The 8376-nt window shown below is 51.6% G+C and overlaps 1 long non-coding RNA gene across 2 annotated transcripts in view; it reads left to right on the top strand.

The window, feature by feature from the left end:
- The window catches only part of LOC132025836 (uncharacterized), a 12204-nt gene extending 4055 nt beyond the window's left edge, over positions 1-8149 (top strand). Inside the window, exons 3-4 of one of the 2 annotated variants that reach the window (XR_009406716.1) lie at positions 1227-1433; positions 7224-8149. This is a non-coding gene — a long non-coding RNA (uncharacterized LOC132025836). Of the gene's footprint in view, positions 1-1226; positions 2391-7223 lie in introns of those variants that run through there. The other variant, XR_009406715.1, reaches the window with a different exon arrangement.
- The last annotated feature ends 227 nt before the right edge of the window (positions 8150-8376 follow it).

Below are 8376 nucleotides of genomic sequence, written 5' to 3'. Positions count from 1 at the left end.
AAGATTTTATTTTTTTATTTGACAGAGAGAGATCACAAGTAGACAGAGAGGCAGGCAGAAAGAGAGAGAGAAGCAGACTCCCTGCTGAGCAGAGAGCCCGATGCGGGACTCAATCCCAGGACCCTGAGATCATGACCTGAGCTGAAGGCAGCGGCTTAATCCACTGAGCCACCCAGGCGCCCCTATCCTCTATTCTTAATAGAATTTCTTCAAGAGAAATTTAATAGATTTTTTAAGAAAAGAAGATCTAAAATCAATAATCAACGTTTCCACCTTAGGAAAACAGAAAAAGATGAGCAAATTAAATCCAAAGTGAGCAAAAGAAAAGAAATAATAAAAATCACAACAGAATAATGAAATTGAAAATAAGAAATCAGTAGAGAAAATAAACTCAAAGTCTGGTTCTTTGAAATGATTGATAAAATTGATAAGCCCTTAACCAGGCTAACCAAGAAAAAGAGCAAGATGACACAAGTTACTAATCCTGGAAAAGAAAGAGGGGCATCACTACAGAACTCATGGACATTCAAAGGGTAATAGGGGCACCTGGGTGGCTCAGTTATTTAAGCTCTGGTTTCAGCTCAAGTCACGATTTCAGGGTCCTGGGATCCAGCCCCATTTGCATCATGCATGGGGTTCCCTGCTCAGCAGGGCGTCTGCTTGTTTCTCTCCTTCTGTCCCTCCCCCTGCTTGTGCTCATTCTCTCTCTCAAATAAATAAAATCTTTTAAAAGGGGCGCCTGGGTGGCTCAGTGGGTTAAAGCCTCTGCCTTCGGCTCAGGTCATGGTTTCAGGGTCCTGGGATCGAGTCCCGCATCGGGCTCTCTGCTCAGCGGGGAGCCTGCTTCCCCTGTCTCTCTGCCTGCCTCTCTGCTGACTTGTGATCTCTCTGTGTCAAATAAATAAAATATTTTAAAAAATCTTTTTTAAATGATTAGTTTATTATTAGTTATTATTAGTTATGAATAGTTCTATGCTAACATATTTGATAACCTAGACCAAGTGGAAAAACTCCTTGAAAGGTATAATCTACCAAAACTCACACAGGAAGAAATACACAATCTGAATAGGGCCATGTCTTTTTTTTTTTCGTTGAACTAATAATTAATAGCCCTTCAAAACAGAAAGCACCATGCACAGATTTGTTCCCTGGTGAGTTCTACCACATATTTATGAAAAAAAAAATTATGAAAAAAAATTATTCTAATTGTCTTTAATCTCTTCCAGAAGGGAGAAGCAGAGGAAATACTTCGTAAGTCATTCTAGGCGGCCAATCTGACGCTCACAGTGAGACAGACAATAATGGGAAGAATACTGCAGACTGATGTCTTTCGTAAACATTATTACAAACATCCTCAACAAAATATTATCAAATCAGATTCAACAACGTGTAGAAAAGAACTATACACCACAACCAGGTGGGAATTATATGAGGTATGTTTGTTTGCTTCAGCATTCAAAAATCAGTTACTGTGGGGGTGCCTGGAGGGCTCAGCCGGTTACGCATCGGACTCTTGATTTTGGCTCAGATCATGATCTCAGGGTCGCAAGGTTGAGTCCTGCTTGGGCTTCCTACTGGGCATAGAGAGCGTTAAAAAAAAAACTTTTATGACTAAGAGGGGATTATAGAAAAGTTGCAAAAGATAAGGTTAATATACAAAAGCCAGCTGCTTTTCCATATACTGGCAATGAACGAGTGAAATCTGAAATTAAAAACACATTACTATTTACATTAGCATTCTCCAAAGTGAAATACTTAGGTGTCGATCTACAAAATGTACACAAAATCTATGTGAGGAAAACTGCAGAACTGCTGAAAGATATTGAGGAATATGTGTGCGCGCGCGTGTATCAGGAACCTATAGGTTAAGAGATTTTATTTTTAAAAGATTTTTATTAATGTATTTGGGAGAGTGAGAGAGAAAGATGCCGAGCAGGGGGAGAGGCAGAGGGGGGAATTCTAAGCGGACTCTGAGCGGAGTGAGGACCTTGCCTTGTTGCTTGATTCCCCGGATTCCGAGATCATGCCCTGAGCCGAAACCGAGAGTGGGACGCTTAACCAACGGAGCCATCCAGGCCCCCCGGATTAAGAGATTTTAAAAAATATATCATGCAATCAGAATATGTGGCCTTTATGGATACTGATTCAGACAAATAAATTGCTAAAACTTTAAAAAGCATATGGCATTTGTGCGTCAATTAGAAATTTGAACTCTGGATATTGGGAATTGTTGATAAGAGTGATACACTGTTGGGGCGTCTGGGTGGCTCAGTGGGTTAAAGCCTCTGCCTTCGGCTCAGGTCATGACCCCAGGGTCCTGGGATCGAGCCCCGCGTGGGGCTCTGCTCAGCACAGAGTCTGCTTCCTCCTCTCTCTCTCTGCCTGCCTCTCTGCCTACTTGTGGTCTCTGTCAAATAAATAAATGAAATATTTTTTTTAAAAAAGAGTGATGCACTGTTAATCCTGTGGCTATGATAACAGTACTGTGGTTATGTTAGAAATAGTTATTCCTTAGAGATTCATATCGAGATATTTACAGAGGAAGATGTTTTTAAGGGGTTAGAGAATAAAACTGATGTCTTTAAAAGTGGCAATATTTAGGGGTGCCTGGGCAGCTCAGTCGGTTAAGCGTACAACTCTTGGTTTTGGCTCAGGTCATGATCTCAGGGTCGTGAGATGGAGCCCATGTTGGGCTCAGCACCCAGCAGGAGTCTGCTTGAGATTCTCTCTCTCCCTCTTCCTCTGTCCCTCCCCACCAGGGTGCGTGCGTGCTTTCTCTCTCAAAATAAATAAAGATATAAAAATCTAAAGATAAATAAATAAATAAATAAATAAAAAAGAAAACACCTATACTGGGGTAGTTGTAGCTTTCACCAGAAATCCCAATATTTCAGGGGCTCCCCCTGTGGGACGGGTGAACGGAGGGGCACACAGCCTCTGTGTTTATTGACTACCTTGTCCAGGCGGACAGAGCCGCAGCCGAGCTCATCAGACCCGCACCTGCCCCACTGTGGATGACTGATTACAGTGTGTGGGCTTCACTGTTCTAGTCCCACTGCAAGATTATGTCATCTTTATGATGTGGTATTATGACAAAACCTACCTTCTAGGGGTTTTGGAGATAATGGTTTATAATAGTGGAGTTGTTAGAATTCGATCCCGTGTATAGTAAATGCTCAGCCAAAGTTCATTATTCTACGGTGTCCTCCTGAACATGGAGTCTGTGTGTTCTGCTCATTGTTTGAGGGCGTCCCCGAGCCGGCTTGTGCTGGACGGGCTTGTACGGGCTTGTGAGGACTAGTCGTACCTGTCTCTTCCCAGTTCCACAGTGACATCACGTAGCCGATAGGACTGTGCCGCCAGTGTTTACACCACGGTCATTGGCACAGGCTCTAAATCAGGGCTTTCCGGGGCATCTGGCTGGCTCGGTTGGTGGAGGGTGCAGCTCTTGATCTCAGGGTTGTGAGTTCAAGCCCCCACACTGGGTGTGGAGCCTACTTAGAAAAAAATCAGGGCTTTTAAGTTTTTGTTTTTGGAGGGCTGGTTTACTAACATCCCATTACCTGGTACTTAGTAGACACTTGATAAATATTTGTTGACTGCAACGAACACGTCCCTCGCTGGGCGGGTCGAGATCCCGAGTCCAGCCGCCCGCCTCCTTCCAGCCTCCCCTTCCGAGAGCCGGGTGTGGGCTTGGTCCGCCCTGCGAGCGTGACGCGTGTGATGAACGCGGCGCGTGTGGCGGGGCCGTGCGGGGAGGGGCCGGGCAGACGTGGACATCTGTCCTCACCACTGTTCGCCGCTCTGCAGGAGACAGCCTCCCCACAAAGTCACCGTTGATGCTCCACACCTGACCACAACGGCCCATAGTTTTACAGTGTTTACTTGGTTTTGCTGCCTGATCCGCGGGTGTACTTAGGGCCTTAATATTATCATTTATTCTTAAATCCATTTACTTTTTACAGTTTATAGTTTAAAATCACTCTCTATAGTTTAAAACCACGGATACAACACCATCTATGCAGTGAAAAATCCCCTCTCACAGCTGTGCTCTGCCGCCCGGTTCCTTTTCCCTAATGTAACCCGCCATCAGTCCTTGTATGTCTTCCCAGGCATTTTCACGCGCAAGCAAGTCAACGGGGACGCTCCCCGCCTTTCTAGACGAAGGGCACCGGCTCACGCACTGCTGTGTCCCTGCTTCCTCCTCTCAGGACGGATCTCAGGAGCATTTGCATGTCGGTCGGTACCCAGCGAGCTTCCTCCTTCAGTCTGTGCGTGTGCGTGTGGCCCATCATCCGGATACGCCGTAATATTCTGCTTTGAACCCGCACTGTACCACGTTACCTTGAATTTTTCTCGGGGGCCACTTTTTCTTTTCTTTTTTTTTTTTTTTTAAGATTTTGTTTAGTTATTTGAGAGAGAGAGAGCAGAAGCAGGGAGGGGGAGTGGCAGGCAGGAGGGAGAGGGAGCTGCAGGCTCCCTGCTGAGCAAGGAGCCTGATCTGGGGCTCGATCCCAGGGATCCCAGGACGTGGGAATCAAGACCTGAGCCAAAGGCAGAGGCCTAAGGAGGGAGCCACGCGGGTGCCCTGAGGCTGTGCCAGTTTATCTGTGTGGTTCTAGTGTCGTAGATGGAGCAGCTGAGGCTCAAGGTCACAAAGTGATGTGTCCAAGGTCACCACGATTGTTGTAGCACGTCAGGCAGCTCCACGACAGAGAGGGCTCCCCGCCCCGGCGGCACGGAGCCTAAAGTTTCGTCCATGCTGCGGAGGCGAGGCCCGGTATGGGGCCAGCACCGAGAAACCCTGTCTGACCCTGCCTCGGGGATCAGGATGAGCTTCCGAGTGAAATTCTAGAAGATGACAAGGAGTTACCTTAGGAAGGGGGCAAGAGAGGGCCTTTCCCTGAGGGTTGCTGAGGCCACAAACAATTTGGCGCCACTGGGATGTCCAGTGGGGGGTGGGACGCTTCTGCCGAGTGTCTCTGAGCGTCTGTGTGGGGTGCAGCAGGGAGCTCCTGGCTCCCACGTTTTTTGGATGTGGACTTGGTTCTGGGGGTCTCCGCCTAACATCCACGAGTCTTCTGCAGAAAGGATACTGGAAGACTCAACAAGCTAACCACGGTTTGGACTATACGGGAGTATAGCCTCTGTGCTGCCCGAGATTTCCGTGCCCGCCTTTGCCTCTGTGTGTGATAAGCAGCCCAGGAGAGCTGCTCTGGCGGGCTCAGTCCCCAGCGGGGAACAGAGGACGCGGGTCCTGGCCAGCGTGAACGGGCCTTCAGCAGGAGAGCCATGGTGGGAGGAGGGAGCCCTCACCCGCCTGCCGATCCCCGCGACCCTGCCCTGGAGGGACCCCCAGTGCGGTGACGCCTCGCGTAGCCATCGGTTTCAGCAAATACCCTGGGTTGCGGTAAATCCGTGTGGTTATTAAAAAACGTATCGGCTTGATAACTTAGTTTCTATTTGGTAAGTTGCCGCTGCTTTTCTAGTTTGTTGTGCCGCAAGTATATATTTATACCTACTTTTATGTCTCTGTGTCTTTAAATGACACTATTGTACAAATGAATTATGACGACGTTGGGGGAGGGCACGAGGACCTTTTTCCCTTTCAGGGGAGCCACCCCAGGGTTTAAAATCACACGAGCAGATTGGCATTTTAAACGGAAACGTACGGAACATGAAGAGTGGTCTCTGCAGGCTGGCGCGGGCTGGTGAGGGTCAGCGTGGGGCTCTCCAGAAGAGGGCAGGTTCGGGAAACGCTTCGGAGGTCAAACTGGGAGAATTGGTGGCTGGTCGGGGGTAGGAGTTGAGGGTCTGACCCCCGAGTTGCTCCTCGGGTGGAAGTGGCGATTTTGTGGCGTCAGCTAAAGCCAGAGAAAGAAAGGAAAGGGCATTGGGGGGCATCGGGGGGCGGGGGGGCACGGAGACACTGAGTCCCCCGGCGCAGGACGCGTGCGAGGTGTGCAAGTGCCCGGGGCGCGGGGCGGATGCTCAGCGGGCGGTGGATGGAGGAGCCTGGGGCTCGGGGCTCGGGGCGGACGGGGCGGACGGCTGTGTGGATGTGGGCAGGGTCGGCGTGTAGTCGGTGGTCAGGGCGCCTAGAGAGGACGAACGGAGGCCAGGGAAGCAGGTACAGGGTGAGCAGAGCTGTGGCCGGTGCCCTGGAGAGCCCTGGGGGTGGCGGTGCGGAGGGGACCCCGGAACGAACTTCGAGGCGGAGCATCTTAGGGATGGGAGACCTGGAGGGGCGGAAGAAAGGCTGTTGACATTGGTGCGTGCAGGGAGAGGCTGGACGAGATAAGGACCGGACTGTGGTCACTGGGTCGCGTGACATGGAAGTCAGGGAGAAACACAGCACGGTCCCCTTCTGAGTCCCCCGACACCGGCCTTGGATTCGTCCTCAACCACCTGCCTCTCAGGTGTGGTCCCAGTCACTTCGGTGCAGTGGGCAGGAGAGGGGCACCGGCCTGACCTTCCTCGTCTGGTGGGGGCAGGGAGGGCTGCGTCGCTGGGAGACACCCCCCCCCCATAGGACTGGAGGGGAGACCTAGCGGGGGGGAGCCTTGCTGGGGAGTGGGGGGGACCACCAGGAGGAAGGGGTGGGGTAGGAGTGAGAGGGAGGGTTTAGGTGGAGCCGCTGGCAGGCTTGTGAGCCGGTGCTGTGGGAGGGCTGGGTCTCCATCAGCCACAGGAGCCACAGGGCTGGTGACCAGGACACGTGACTGTGCCGTGATGACGGCCCAGGGCTTCGCTGTTCCTCATGATTCAGGACACCTGCTGCCCGGGACCTCAACAGGAACCCCATGGGCCCAGTCAATGGCGTCCCGGGCTTCATCTCTGAGTGCCTGCTGGGGGTCTGCGGTGACCGCGCTCTTGGGTCTCCTCTGTTCATTGGAGCAGAACGTGCGGCCCAGGGCCGGGTCTCAGCCACTGAGACGGGAGCCGCAGCTTCCTGGGCTGAGCCCTCGGGACCAGCAGGCAGGGGCGGCCCGGCTGGTCTGACCCAGAGCTGAAGGTCCGAGCAGGGAATCAATCAGATCAACGTTTTGAATGGAAATACCAGCTCCCAGCCCAAGTGGGGGGCGTATCTTCTAGAAATTACCTACCTTTCTAACAGCTCACGAGGTAATTATGGCTAGCCTGGAAAGCGTTCGTTCCCGTTTTCCTCCAGGCCCCTGAAGAGCTCTCCGTTCTGCTTTCTGTCTCTCTCTCTCTCTCCTCAGTAGGCTCCACACCCAGCCTGGATCCCCGTGCGCGGCTTGAACTCACGACCCTGAGATCGGGGCCCGAGCTGAGATCGGGAGCGGGACGCTCAACCGGCTGAGCCCCCCAGGAGGCTCTGCTTTCTCTTTACATGTTTCTATTTCCTCTCTCTGTCCTTACTTGGCCACATACGAATTTAAAAATATCTTTTATTTCTTTTTATTTTTTTAAGATTTAAAAAAAAAAAAAAAAGATTTATTTAAGCCATCTCTATGCCCCGGACGGGGCTCCAACTCAAGTCCCAAGATCAGGAGTTGCACGCGCCACCTACAGAGCCCGCCGGGCGCCCCAGGCATCTTTTAGATACTGAAGGAGGGAGGTGGCCCTAGTTCCCGGCGTTAAGGCAGGAGAGTGTGGAGTAGAGCCAGTGAGCGAGCGCGGGGTGTTCCGTGGCCCTCGCTGTCCATCGAGGACAGACAGTGGAGGCTGGAGCAGTTCTGCCCATTAAGAGAAGCAGGGGCAGGTGGGGCGGGGCTGGGCCGCTGGGGCTCGGGGAGAACTGGTCCCTCGCTGTTGCCACCATCAGCACAGGCCTCGGAGCCTGCTGGCCGTCTGCGCCCCGGCTTGACCACCTGCTGGGGACGTCGCCCTGAGCAGGTGTTTGCCTCTCTGGTGGGAGTCGGATGAGCGCTTGACGACGTGGCTGGTTCACGGGGGCTGCTGCGTGAATGTGGCTTTTTACGGTATTAGGATCCTCTCTGAGGACAGCGGGGCAGTATGTATCTAAGCCATCAAAATGTGATTCTCGGGGCATCTGGGGGGCTCAGTGGGTTAAAGCCTCTGCCTTTGGCTCAGGTTGTGAGCCCAGGGTCCCGGGATCAAGTCCCACATCCGGCTCCCTGCTCAGGGGGGGGAAGGGGCTGTGCTTCTCCCTCTGCCCCTCCCCCTGCTTGTGCGCTCTGTCAAATAAATAAAAATCTTAAAAATAACTAAAAGTGTGATTTTTGAGCCAGTTATTTTATTTTTGAGGATGTAGCTCAAGGAATTATTTCAAAAAAGAAAAACAGATGATAACTTTGGACCAAGGTTTCGACACCATTGTATTTACACAGCAAATAACGGGAAACAACCCAGACGGCCAGCGAGAGGCCGCTGGTGAGTGCCCGCCCCATC

The sequence above is a fragment of the Mustela nigripes genome, chromosome 10, assembly GCF_022355385.1.
Source record: "Mustela nigripes isolate SB6536 chromosome 10, MUSNIG.SB6536, whole genome shotgun sequence".
NCBI classification, from domain to species: domain Eukaryota; kingdom Metazoa; phylum Chordata; class Mammalia; order Carnivora; family Mustelidae; genus Mustela; species Mustela nigripes.
This window is presented reverse-complemented; position numbering and strand designations above follow the sequence as displayed.